Raw genomic sequence first — 8,748 nt, 5'->3', positions numbered from 1 at the left:
GCACAACTCTGAAGTTCATTCCACAGGATTCCTCGGAGGCTTCCCATGTAATCAGGCCTCGACTGTCCACTGAAGCAGTAATGAGCTTCCGGACGTTCTCTTAATTGGCCAGCCTCCCTTGTTCCTGTTCTCCACTCCCTCACTTTTGCTTCCTGGGATCACTTTCTAGGTAAACTACCTGAACCCAAGGTCTTGGCTCAAGTCTTCTTTAAATGGAAACCAAAAAAAGGCACCATCCCAATGGGCTCTTTGTTATCTATGTTTGCCCAGATTTTTATTCTTCCAGCATTGGTGCAGAACAAAACTGGCTTCCAGGTGGAAGGTGCCCATGGACCTGATCCAGGAGGAGACCAAGAGCCAGGTGATACGGCCAAGAAGAGCTAGAAGCACATCTCTGTGGAGAATTGGGCCTTGAGCGATTCGGAGGCCTCATCCTCTTGCAACCTGACTGATGAAGCAGTTAGTGTCAAAGAAGATGGCAACTCTGTCACTTTTGCCTAAAAATACCCAAAGCTCCCTGTGATCCAAGAGGCCCTCATCTTTCCAGCTGTCACTACCAGCACAAACAGGAGACAGCCCTAACCCCTTACACACCACCTGATTTTTTTCGCTCCTTTGTAGCTCCTTAGTAATCACTGTAACCAAGGAGGCAGAGGAAAAGATGGTACAAAGAAATACAGAAAAGTCAGGATACAATACAGGTGATGTAACTCTGCCTCACCCATGGGTGACTATAACTGCCAGAAGACTGAGGGTGTTGGGGAAAGCGAGTCCCCACCCAGGACTGAGCACAACTCCGAAGGCATGCGGCCCTACCGAGTACTGAGCCTGTAGGTGCACATCCATCTGTCTGTGAAAGTCGGAGAGAAAGGAAAAGAAAGCATTGCAAATAGGAGTGTTCAGTATTTCTCATGCAGCCTCTCGCACAAGCAGGGTGCACTCTGTTCCTGTGCTATTTCACACGCTCTTCCATTATGGAACTCAGCACACAATCTTGATGGTGTTGGTCTCTGTCTCCTGCCAGCCTGTGTGTTTCTTGATGGCAGGTTTGTCTTATTTATCTTAGTACTCTCAGAGCCTGGCACATGGGAGACAGTGAATAAATGTTTTTCAAATTAGGTTGCAATAAATTAAATTGGGTCTACTTTGGCTCAGATGAAAATACACTGGAGATAAAAACAAAGCATAGTGCAGTTTGTATGAGTTGTTCTGTCTCTCTATATATAGATGTATATATATTTATATTTAGTTGTAAGAAATATAAATATAAATTTATATGTACACACACACTTTCTTCTAAATTGGTCTGAGTTGAGGCAAACCAATGTGTGTTCATTCCATTAATCAGTCAGGTCCAGTGTTCTGTTCATTTATAACTATATTCAATAAAGGATTCTAAATCATCATCATAGAAAGACAACCCCAGAACTCAGGGCCTTGCAGCCCAGTTCCAAAGAAAAGAAAATGTGAACTTTTTCTCCAAAGTGTTAAATTGTAAGGAGTGGTTTCCCTTGTGTGTTACTTCTGGGCCCACAATTGAGTGCCAAATTGCTAATGAATAGGTAGACCGCGTTGTCCATTTACCCTTGGCAATTAAAATTAAAGTTACATACTTTTTATGATATCCTCCCCGGCCCCCAGAATAAGCCATGGCAGCCACACCTTTCCCCCTGAAATATCCCCTTCATTTTTCACCCGCTCTGTGGCTATTCCTGGGACTGAGCCCCTTTTCATGAGTTCCAACAGGTCCCCATCAACCCCCAAATCCCACCACAGGCCACATCGTCCCAGACCAGACCACGTCTGTTGAGCTAGCTGTCTGTTTCTATGTGAGTCTATCACCAAAGTAAGTTACAGTCTTTCACTACCAAAGTTACTGGGCCTTTTTTTTTTTTTTTTTAACAATCCTTGGAAATGATCCCAGCTTAAAAAAGAATGAAACTCTCAACAGTCAGCCAAATACAACTTTTGAATAATTTAAATGAGAGCTACTAAGTCTTTTGAAAACAACCCCAACCCTGTGTTCTCTGATGTGAACAGGAAAAAAAAAAAATTATGCACCAATGTGCAGAATTTGAGCCTATGCAGATGGCATGTTTTGCACCATAGACTGCTGTTACTGTTTTGGCCAACGCATTCCTATGGGATGTTGAATTTTGCTTGTGGATTGATCTCTAAGTTACTTTATAGTTGAATCTATCATCGTATTTTCCTGGGATTTTATTTCTCTTCATTTTAAACAGATACATCAGAGACGGAGTAAGGAGCTTAGGCTAGCAAACAGCCAGCCTCCTCTGTTTGACCAAAATGTTCCCTCACTTTCAGAAGAATCCGTGAATGTTGTTTGAAATGAAAAGAAAGAGTAAAGCATTTAGATAGTTCCTAAAGAAAAATTAAGCTTAATCAAGCCACTGCAGAGACATCTCCTTTCTTCTGGGGCCATGACCAACAGCACTGTATAGAGAATCACATAAATAGACAACCTGCTTTCCCGTCCATTTGGGACACCTTAGACAGACAGAAAGGAGGGAGTCCAGAGACCTTTACTAAGCACCCATGACATATGATGTGCTGTGCCTGGGATAAACTGTGATTTCTAGGAGCTTCTATTCTTCTTCTATTCTTACAAGCACCTACACAAGAAGCTACAAAAAGATTTTGTAAGCTAAGGGAAAGTAGGTACAGAAATAGAGCGAATTACTATTAACAAGTTTAGCTGCAAGTACAATTTTTTCTGACATTGGGCACCGAGGTGAGCTTCTTGTAAGTGGTTCAAACTTGGATTTATTGTCATTGTGTTCTCATCATTCTACTATAAGTGGATCAGGCACCACCGAGAGAAGCACACGTTCATTTATGCATTCAGCACACATGTATGGTGCACCTAGTGTATGCATCATGCCAGGAACTGAGGAAGAGAAGATGATGAGGACTTCTGCCCTCCAGAAACTCATGATCTTCTGGGGGAGACAAGTATGTAAATGTATCCTTTAAGAGCACTGTCAGAAGTGCAATGAGAGAAAGAAACTGTCCATTCACAAGACTCACTCCTTCATACCTGGATGCAATACAGATGGAGGTAAGATTTAGGACTTTCTGCAGAGCCATTGAATTTTAAGTAGACTCAAACTGCATCTGTCTAGGAAGCTAGGCAGTATTTATCTGTCCAAGCAAAAATTGAATGAAGCGGATGACTTCCATGGATGCAAACATTATAAACGAGGTCTCTGTGTGAATTCGCAGGATCGAATCTCCCAGATTAAAGTTGAACCCTACCATCTAGAAATACTATGGTTCTTATCAGACAAAATCAAAACATATAAATTTAAATTGGAACAAAAGAATAAAATGTGTTTGACTCACTTTATTTAGCACAGATTTGGATTTTTGTTGTGTATATCAATTCAAGAACTAAGAATTCAACCCAAGTTTTAAAATGTAAAAGTGACTTCACGTATCTTTAGTAAAAGGCCAGCAATACCTCCCAAAGGGTTCATAATGTTTTTAGGAATAAAGTGCTAGGGGTTGACTAAGACTATTAAGAAAATTGGGTATAAATTTGAAAGAAATTGTGTGTGGGTCCCTCCCAGACCATCTTAGCCCATAGAAATCTCTTATTTCCTTGAGATTATTTGAAGGCATCAGAAATCTCCTTCTCATGTTACCTACCCTGCCCCATAAGCCAACATTTCATTCTCTCTTTGCATGAATTTCTTGCCTGTAAAAAATCTCTTGCCTTTTTTTTTTTTTTTTTTTTTTCTGAGACAGAGTCTCGCTCTGTAGCCGAGGCTGGAGTGCAGTGGCATGATCTTGGCTCACTGCAACATCCGCCTCCTGGGTTCAAGTGATTCTCCTGCCTCACCTCCTGAGTAACTGGGACTACAGGTGCGTGCCACCATGCCTGGCTAATTTTTTGTATTTTTAGCAGAGATGGGGTTTCACCATTTTAGCCAGTATGGTCTCGATCTCCTGACCTCGTGATCCTCCTGCCTCGGCCTCCCAAAGTGCTGGGATTACAGGCATGAGCCACCGTGCCCTGCCTTGGTTTTGCTTAGACTGAAGACTTTTCAAAATCATGAGTCAGTTCTCCCTCTTCTCTTTTTGTTCCTCAAATTCTCTGGAACTCTATTAAATATAGGAATTTAAAAATGGCTGTCGAATCAGTTGTTTCAGCTCTATTGTTGCTAAGCCACCTTTGAAACAATTAAGACACCATCAATTTTTCTACAGTTTATATAGTACCAGTGTACAAAGTAGATACTCAGGAAAAGGTGGGGTGAATTAACTGATTCTGAAGAATTAAGAATTGTCCCTGAGTTATAGAAGAATGATTGTGTATACTTTTAGTTGAAAGCATATAGTAGCCCCTAAAGAGCTTATAACGCAAACAACAACTAGGTTCTCAGGTTTTACATCTCTGGTTGACAGGCTCATGGGTACTACATTGTCGGACATATTTTAAAATAGAATGGGGTGGGGGAGAATGTACACAAGTATTATTTGAATTCTATTACCATTTACTTATTTAAAACTTATTTTTGTATATCATGTTTACTACTTTTGTTTACTTTGCTTTGACGGAAACTAAAACCCATCTTCTCTGACAAAATGCTATTTTTGATACTCAATAAACAGAGCTTTCTTATTCATCCCTTTCTTTAAAAATTACTTTCCTGTATTACAACTTGTATTTGTTAATCACGTATGGAATCAGCTTTTAAACAGAAGAAAACAAGCATCAGCTCTGTAGAAACTGCAGACGTTTTGGAGAAGATTAAACAAGACAGCTTCAAAAGACCAAAACATGAATCCACCCCATCCCTTGTTGGTCAAATCACGTGGGCCTTCAGCTGTCTCGTCTTTCTAGAATCTCATCTTATGATGAAAGTTAAATAAATTCAGTTGTAAATGATTTTTTTTAAACTCTAAATGAGAGAAACAATAGAGACTTTACCCCCTAATAAATGGGAGAATATATGTAATTCTTAAAATTAATAAAGGCCATTTGTGCTATAAGAATTTCTCCATTTTCTTTTGTAAAGGTGACTTTTTTAACTTGAATATTTTAACAGGTCAATAAGATATGCCCCTGGTAGTAGAGTGACATTTTTTTCACTCCTCGAAAGCCATTTTAAAAGACAATGCACATTTCAACATCAGCGTAAATAACAGCCTTGTTTGAAAACTCAGGAGGCAGCTTTACTCTTTCTCTGCCTTCTTTCCTACCCAGCCCTCCCCCTCCTCTGAACTGAACCACACCTCTCTAGAAATACTCGCTTTCTTAATGAAAACCATATTTAAAAAAAAAAAAAAAAAAAAAAAGGTTTGCATGACCCGCTGAAACGCCTGGACAATCTTTAATGTCAGCTTCAGACGACACGTGTCTTATGAAAGTCTGGGGCCCTGCTCGTCTGGCAGAGCGAGCTCTGTCCCACATCTTTATGAGAAAGAGGGACAAAACTTCTGTTTTTGGCATTTTGTGTTGGAGTCTGTTTTAAGCAAGGAGGAAAAAAATAGCAACGTAGAGTCTAGACAGAAAAGATGGGGGTGAAATCTGGAAGCCATTCACCCCGGCAAGGGCAGCGGCAGCCCATCGGCAGGGGGATCGCCTTACGCTGCCTAATTACACATGAAAAATGTACACACCGCGTCTCTCAACTGCTTGGAAAAATAGATGCTAGGATGGCGCTTTTGGACGGTGGCAACTGAACCAGTTGTATATTCTGGGTGTGGGATCTCTTACTCCACGCATTTTGCATGTGATTTCCTTTTTCAGGGACGTAGGTATTCCTTTCATCCTTCCCGCAAGATGTTTTAAATGTATTCTCAATTTGGCAAATGGTCACATTCTGTGAAGAATATTTAGATATTAAAGTAGGTTCCGTATGAGATCAAGTTAGACACATTTCTATGGTAAAGAGTGTGCCTAAGAGTAAGATCAAGACTATGAAGTCCTTGAACCTGCTTTAGGATCTCATCGATGGCTTGAGGTGATTTGCAGTGACAAGGATAACTTCTAAATCATTAGCGCGGCCTGCTCATGCAGTCACAGACTTCATGCCAGGCATAGGTCTACATTTTATGCAGGATAATGATTTTTTAAGAATCCTTTAATACAGTGTCTTTTTCCAGGAGTTCAAAGCATTTTTCGCAGATATTAGCATTCAATCACATAACATTCCTGGGATCTAAGGAGGGACGAGGCCGTAGCCAGGAGCTGACTGCAGAGGAGGTGTGTGTGCAGGCTTTGGTGCTGGGGAGATTCTCCTGAAGGAGAAATGGTAGGAGAGAAATTTAGAACCCAACCTTAACGAATGTTAGAGAGCACAGCTAGCTGTGTGGGTGACAGAGAGACTGACAGACAGACTTGGGGAGGTGGGTAGAGGTCAGGGAAAGCCTGGGATAGAGAAACTGTCCGTCAGAAGCTCAAAGCAAGTAAAAGAGGAGGCCAGGGAGCTATTTGGGGCCCTGAGAAGGGGTCATCTATGGAAGGTTTGGGAACATCAGGATACCAGGAAGGCTGGATGCCATGAGTGGTGAAGTCAATGGGACCAACTCCTAAGGGCTCTGGGTAAACACTGGGAAGGAGCCAGGAGCTGTGGGCAGAGCGGGTGACATGGCCTGGCTCAACTTGGGGCAGGCTCGCTGGCCAGGAGAGCAGAGACTGTGGGGGCTCTAAGGGGAGACTTACGGAGAGACTGTTGTTCTGCTAGCAATAGATGGTGATGGTTTGGACCAGAAAGAGGAAGAATCTAGAAACACTTCCCTAAGGCTGATTGAAGGCTGAATCTATCATCCTGCCAGGGTCCCGGGGGGAACTGCAGTAGGTACAGCAAACATCAAAGGCAAGGGCCTCCTTCTAACATGAAACATCTATGTGCCCTTCAGTGAGGATTATTAAGTGCAGCGGGGCAATCCCGCCAGAGACTACCAAAGACTCACACCAAAGACCACTAAGCAGCCACTAAAAATGTTATCTTGGGGTGGTAACTGCAGCAGGTGTATACCTCAGTCAAAATACATCAAATTGTGCATACACTTAATCTCTGGCCACTTTATTCTATACAGAACATGCTTTAATAATAAATAGTAAATTAATTATTTAATCAATGTAAGGCTAGGATAAGCCTTGTACGTGCCTCTGAATGTCCCTGGGGCTGTACTTCTGATTGAAACCACAATAGCGATAGCTAATATTTTCCTCATGCTGCCCATGTGACCAGAATTCTTCTAAGCATTTTGCATAGATTAATTCAGTTAACAGTTCCAGCAATGCTATCAGATAGATACTATTATTATCTCCATTTCGCTGGGGAAGAAATGGAGTCACAGAAAGTTCGCAAGCTTTGGCCGAAATGTCTCATCAGTGGGAGCCTGAGGTTATCTGCAGCCTCCTTCCCTCACAGGGCAACTCTAAGAAACAAGGAGAGGCAGGCACCAAAGGGCTCTGAAAAATGCAAGGATCGGCCAGGCGCGGTGGCTCATGCCTGTAATCCCAGCACTTTGGGAGGCCGAGGCGGGTGGATCATGAGGTCAGATCGAGATCATTCTAGCTAACACGGTGAAACCCCGTCTCTACTTAAAAAAATCAGAAAAAATTAGCCAGGCCTGGTGGCAGGCGCCTGTATCCCAGCTACTCGGGAGGCTGAGGCAGAAGAATCGCTTGCACCCAGGAGGCGGAGCTTGCAGTGAGCCGAGATCGCGCCACTGCACTCCAGCATGGGCGACAGAGGGAGACTCCGTCTCAAAAACAAACAAACAAACAAACAACAACAAAAAGTGCAAGGATCCATATCTGACCAAAATGCTTCCAGTGTCTCCACAGAGATAAGGAATAGCTTGTCTGTGGTAGGAATCCGGGGAAGATTCTAGTGACCACACCAGTTTCCCTCCAGGAAACAAATAATTACTTTAATTACTCTTTCCAGAGCCCTCTTTTCCATCCTCATAATCATTACTTTTGCTGTTTTCTGAATTCTCTCCAATTTTGTTATACCTCTCAAAAATTTGTGGACACTATTGACCTACAAAGAAAGTTTGAAATCGTTGACAAAAAAGACATTTGCAGGAAGACCTTGCAATAGACGGGTCGGGTTATCAGAAGGTTTTGATATCTGGGAGTTACACATGAGTTACTAAAACCCTGGCTTCTGTCCCAAACTTAGATCCCAGGTGTTTCAGTCACCAGTGAGGAACCATTTTTCTTACCAGGCTGGAGGTCTGGTGGTGTGGGGAGGTGGGTCTGTGGCAGTGATATTAAGGTTACGAGCCACAGTGATTATCAGAGCTTACCGACCCTTGAAGTCTCCAGGAGTGCCCAAGTCCTCCCAGCCTGGTATCCCAGCACAACAAGTAACAGCTGGTAGGTTTGGTTCTGGGGAGGTGACTGTCTTAAGACTACACAGTGTCATTTCAGAAGTCCATTGCCCTCTCTATCAGGCACAGGAAGACCCCAAAGAAAACCTTGCTTCCACCATGAAGCTGTGCAACTTTACACAAATTCCCTAAGCTTTCTGGACTTTACTCTCCTCGTTTGTAAAATGGAGCTAGCAATATCTTCCTCATAGGGTTTCCGAAGATCAGAGTTGATAGCAGGTAAAATGCCTGGTGTGGAGTAGCCTTTGTGACAACAGGGAAAATTTGACACCCCAAGTACCAGCCCTTGGGTTGACATTCCAAGCCTTTCCCACGGACAGGTTCTTACTCAAAGTTTGAAGATTCACTAGAATCTTTACAAAGGAAAGGGGA

The sequence above is a fragment of the Hylobates moloch genome, unplaced genomic scaffold, assembly GCF_009828535.3.
Source record: "Hylobates moloch isolate HMO894 unplaced genomic scaffold, HMol_V3 SCAFFOLD_14, whole genome shotgun sequence".
NCBI lineage: Eukaryota > Metazoa > Chordata > Mammalia > Primates > Hylobatidae > Hylobates > Hylobates moloch.
The sequence above is the reverse complement of the archived record's forward strand: the minus strand, read 5'-3'. Positions refer to the sequence as shown.